The following is a 6,000-nucleotide window of genomic DNA, read 5'->3' as shown; positions in this document are numbered from 1 at the left end:
GGTCCAGTGCCACCGTCCGACATCGCTGGATGCAGCCATCCAACTAGCTGAGGACCAGATGGTGGTGTGCCCCGGGGTTGGCGAACCCCTTCCAGCTGTCTCTCACCTCGTCGGAGGATTTTCCTCCTTCTCTCTCTCACCCTATCCCTTTCCCCAGGTCTCGTCCACCCGGCCTACCTAGAGTCCCGCCACGGGGACGATACAGGGACACCGCCGAGTATGCCACGGGACCCCGAGCTCCGCCCAGGGGGGCAGGGCAGATGGCATTTCAGAGCGGACCTGCAGCTTCGGCCCTCTCTCCGCGCCCTACCGTTGTCACACTTCCTGCCAATAGGGTGGCGGGGAGGTCTGGGCCGGCCTGCTGGCGTTGCGGGGACCCGAACCATTTCATTGATCGGTGTCCCGTGATGGAGGTGGGGACAATGATCCGGGTCTCGGACGCCCCGCAGGCTGCCCACGATCAGGCTGGCTGGTACCAAATACCTGTGAGTATAAAGGGGGGTACATACCAGACTCTGGTGGATTCAGGTTCTAACCAAACCTCTATCCATCAAAGTCTGGTTCGACCTGGGGCATTGGATAATAGCCGCATGGTTCAGGTATGGTGTGTACACGGGGATGTGGTGAAATATCCTTTAATGTCCGTCATGATACAGTTTAGGGGACAAAAACATGTAGAGGTGGCGGTTAATCCTCACCTCTGGCATCCGTTGATTCTGGGAACCAATTGGCCCGCTTTCTGCGAATTATTGGGGTATTTATGTACGGATGTCGCTTGGGGAAAAAAGGCGCATGGAAAAGGAGCGCTCGTGCAGGCGGTTGAGGCAGAACCATGACCACCGGGGTCTGATCTAGGGGAACCGAGCCGAATCGAGAGGCTAATCCTCTCGGATCGCAATGACTTTCTCCTGGAACAGTCCCGGGACGACTCACTGAAATTTGCCTTCGAGCAGGTCCGTTACGTGGACGGTCAGCCTCTCCAACCTGCACAACCGCTTTCTTATCCTTATTTTGTGGTTATAAAAGACCGGTTGTTTCGAGTAACCCAAGATGCTCAGACAAAGGAAGATACAACCCAGTTGTTAGTTCAACGGAGCCACCGGGAAATGCTTTTCCAGGCGGCGCATTGCAATCCGATGGCGGGACATTTAGGACAGGTGTCAACACTAAATCGTATAATGACCCGATTTTCTGGCCAGGCATTCACGAGAACGTGCGCAGGTGGTGCGCCGCTTGTCGCAAATGTCAATTGGTGAACCCACCGGCCTCCCCAAAAGCGCCATTGCGCCCCATTAATGCAGGTCCCTTTCGATAGAATTGGAATGGACCTCATCGGGCCATTAGAGCAATCAGCGAGAGGACATCGATTTGCACTAATCCTGGTGGATTATGCAACCCGATATCCCGAGGCAGTGCCGCTCCATAGCATCTCTGCCAAGAGTGTTGCCGAGGCACTGCTTCGCATAATCTTCCGCGTGGGGATTCCCCGCGAGATCCTCATGGATCAAGGCACAGCATTCATGTCACGTACGATATGCGAGCTCTATGAATTATTGGGGATTAAATCAATTCGTACCAGCGTTTTCCACCCACAAAGGGACGGTCTGGTCGAAGGACTTAATCCCACATTAAAAACCATGATTCGTAAATTCGTTCACGAGGACGCCAAAAGTTGGGATAAATGGTAGGAACCCCTCTTGTTCGGTGTGCGGGAGGTCCCGCAAGCCTCCACGGGGTTTTCCCCCTTCGAACTTCTCTATGGACGCCAACCCCGAGGGGTTCTGGACGTCCCAAGAGAGACTTGGGAGGATGGACCGTCCCACAGCAAGAACGAAATTCAATATGTCCTGGACCTGAGAACAAAACTCCATACACTGGTGCGGCTATCTATGGAGAATTTGTTACAGGCTCAGGACAAGCAAAGCCGGCTGTACAATAGGGGAACCAATTTTCGGAAATTTGCACCAGGAAAGAAAGTGCTTGTATTACTCCCCACGTCGACATCCAAATTACTTGCGAAGTGGCAAGTTTAGAAATTACTTGCCATTAATTAGCTTAATCTCCACAAAAAATGGCAGGAGGCGGAGTCAGTGTTGCTGGCGACGGTAGTGAGTGGAGAGGAAGATCTCGGGCCTGAAGTGAATATTAAGTCACAATCGCTCACTCTGGCTCCAGGGGGAGATCACCTCTCACCCTCCCAGCTCACTGACGTGGCCAAGTTGCAGGCAGAATTTGTAGACGTGTTCTCGCCCCTACTTGGTCGAACGAACCTCATACAGCACCATATCGAGATGGAGCCGGGCAAAGTGATGCATAGCCGGCCATATCGTTTACCTGAACACAAAAAAAGGGTGGTTCAGTTGGAATTAGAGGCAATGCTCAAAATGGGGATAATAGAAGAATCCAACAGTGACTGGGCGAGCCCGATAGTTTTGGTGCCCAAAATGGATGGCTCGATCAGGTCCTGTGTGGATTACCGCAAGGTGAATGCGTTGTTGAAATTCGACGCCTATCCAATGCCATGGGTCGACGAATTGCTTGATCGGCTCGGCTCATTTTTATTCAACGTTGGATTTAACAAAAGGATACTGGCAGATCCCCTTGTCACCGGTATCTAAACAAAAAACAGCCTTCACAACGCCGTTTGGATTACACCAATTTGTAACACTTCCATTCGGGTTGTTCGGGGCGCCGGCCACCTTTCAGCGTCTCATGGACCGTATCCTCTGACCTCATATGGCATATGCCGTAGTTCCTGGTGGTCCACAGGCCAGGTGTACAGATGGCTGTGGCTGACTTCCTCTCCAGGAATGGGGGGGGGGGGGGCTGCAGGCCGGACGTCTCCCCGGCCTGAGTCAGGCAGAACTCAGGCAGAGAGAGACACGGACTGAGTACGGGACGTCAGAGTGTTGCCAAGAGGATATACCTGTCGAGGAATCTGTCAAAGGACTTTATATTTCCCATTGAATCTTACGGCTGAAGGATCAGCGCGTGTGTGTGGTTATGTTTTTATATTGAAGAATCTTTCTGTTGAATAAAGCCCGTTCTCAGTCCAGCCAACCTCGTCCTCTTACTTCCTTGTTACTACGAACTTCGTTACAGACGCCTCCAAAAGAATTCCAAGTCTGCTGAGGTGTACAACCAAGAAATTGTAAAGTTGGAGAAATCTGGATACATTTCTAAGGTGGAACCTTTCTCATGACTCATCCAGTGAATCATGGTACATTCCGCATCATCTTGTAGAGCATAATGGGAAACCACAAATTTGTTTCAATTGTTCCTATCAATATAAAGGCAGGTCATTGAATAATCAGCTTCTTCCTGGCCCACAATTAGGCCCTTCCTTACTCGGGGTCTTATTTCGCCATTATCCAGTAGCGATTAGTGGTGACATAAAATCCATGTTTCACCAAGTGCGGCTGTTGCCAGAAGATCGCACTCTTCTACACTTCCTGTGGTGAAATATGCAAAGATCTAATGTACCTGACATTTATGAATGGCACATGTAGTCGTTGCTGTGCAATATACGCTTTACAAAGGCATGACTGTGACCACCAAGAAGGAAATTAAGACCTTGCGAATTCCGTAGTTCAATCATTCTATGTGGACAATTGTTTAGAGAGTTTTCCAAATGTGCAGGATGCCAAGAACCATCTGGATAGAATGCGTTTGTTGCTGATGAGTGGAGGATTTGAAGTTAGACAGTGGATAAGTAATCGGCCTGAAGTTGTTGAACATCTTCCCACAGAAGCAAGATCGGAAAGTGCTGAACTCTGGATCAATAAAGATCATTTAGATCCGAGGGAAGGAGCTTTAGGTCTGAGCTGGCACTGTTCCTCTGACTCATTAGGGTATCAACCTTGAACTGGGGAGTGCATACCCACCACTATGCGCAATATTTATAGATGTCTTGCTAGACAGTATGACCCTCTGGGTTACATAACCCCTTTTAAAACCCGAGCTAAAGTCATCATGCAACAATGTTGGTCAAAGCCCCGTGACTGGGATGATCCTCTCATGCCAGATCCTATTCAACAGGCTTGGAAGGCCTGGGAATCTGAGCTTCCTGATCTATCACTGATCCTACTTCCTCGATGTTATTTACCTCTACTTTCAGAACAAATCACCTCTAGAGAGCTACACATATTTTGTGACACTTCAGAATGGCCCTACGGGTCTGTGGCCTATTTGCGAACGGAGACCAACCAAGGTATGCTACACACTTCCTTTGTCATGGCAAGATCTAGAGTTGCTCCAAAAAGACAAATATCCATCCCCCATTTAGAACTATCTGCAGCTCTAACAGACGCACAACTCTCTAAATTGCTGCATAATGAACTGACCCTGTCTGTGACAAATACTGTCTTATGGTCCGACTCTACAACTGTCTTGTCTTGGTTACATTATCCTTCCTGTCGTTACAAAGTGTTTGTAGAGAATAGAGTTACTGAAATATTGGAATCTACAAATCTTCCCTCTTGGAGATATGTACCTTCAGTACAGAACCTTGCAGATGACATTACCAGAGGTTGAACTCTTTTTGATCTAGCTAAGTCCGATTACAGATAGGGACAAGGTCCAGCATTTTTAAAACTTCCTCCACATAAATTGCCTCAAATACCTATATCCAGTCCTCTTAGTATTGAAATCTGTAAGCCCCTATTTTGTGGATTGACCCAAGTGGAAAATATTGTACTTCCAGACCCTGTTAATTTCAATTCATGGTCAGAATTGAAATCTGTAACAAATGAAGTATTATGACAACACAGCCAGGATATTCCCTCTGTTCAAACCCTGTTGTTAAGAAGAGCTCAGCAACAAAGTTTCCCTTTAGAGTATCAGTGTTTACAGCAGGGAAAACCTGTTGAACCACAAAGTCGTCTTGTTGCACTCTCGCCAGTATTCAGCCAAGATGCAGGACTTATTGTTGTGGGTGGTAGGCTCAGGCAAGTAGAGGATATGGAGCCAGGAAGTGTCCACCCAGTAGTTCTTGACCCCAAGCATCCAGTAACTAATTTACTTATCAAAGAGTGTGACGAGAGTCTTTTCCATCCTGGTCCAAAGAGAGTTTTCTCAGAACTTCGGCGTAAGTATTGGATAATTAGAGGGAGACAAGCTGTAAAGAAACACCGATGGTCGTGTCTTCTATTCCTCGAATGTCAGATCTGTCACTTTCCAAGCTTCGGGTGTTTACACCTCCCTTTTGGTCCACGGGAATGGACTGTTTTGGTCCTTTCCATATCAAGATTGGCTGTAGAGTGGAAAAACAATGGGGAATTCTATTCAAATGTCAGACTAGTCGCTGCTTATATATTGATTTACTAAGTAGCTTGGATGTGAATAGTTTTCTAACGGCCTTACGACGTTTCATTTCTCGAAGAGGGCAGCCTTATGAACTTGTGACCAAGTAAGTAATTTACGTGGAGCTGCCAGAGAATTAAAGGAAGCTTTCCAAACCCTTCCCACTGAGTTGAAAACAAAATTGGAAAGACAGCAAATTAAATTCCAGTTCAATCCACCTCAAGCGCCTCATTTTGGAGGGTCATGGGAGAGAGAGAGATATGTTCAGTTAAAATTGCACTTAGAGTGGTACTTGGCAGACAGACTGTATCTGAGGAAGTCCTACAGACTGTCCTAATAGAAGTTGGAGGAGTATTAAATTCAAAGCCTCTTGGTTATGCATCTTCAAATATTTCAGACCTTGATCCCATTACCCCTAATCTCCTTCTCATGGGGCGGCGTGATTCTTCTCTACCCCAAGTGATTTATGCCAACACTGAGCTGCTTGGTCTTAGATCCTGGCGCCACAGTCAAGTCCTGGTAGACCAATTTTGGTCATCTTTTTTAGAAATTACTTGCCAGGTCAGCAGCTCCATCAGAAATGGAATAAAGAATAACCTCCATTAAATGATTCTGCTGTTGTACTTGTTATAGATTTCCAACTCCCGAGAGCATTATGGCCCATTGGTAGGGTAGTACGTCTTTTACCTAGCCAGGATG

The sequence above is a fragment of the Triplophysa rosa genome, linkage group LG15 (assembly GCF_024868665.1).
Source record: "Triplophysa rosa linkage group LG15, Trosa_1v2, whole genome shotgun sequence".
NCBI classification, from domain to species: domain Eukaryota; kingdom Metazoa; phylum Chordata; class Actinopteri; order Cypriniformes; family Nemacheilidae; genus Triplophysa; species Triplophysa rosa.
Note: the sequence above shows the minus strand (reverse complement) of the source record.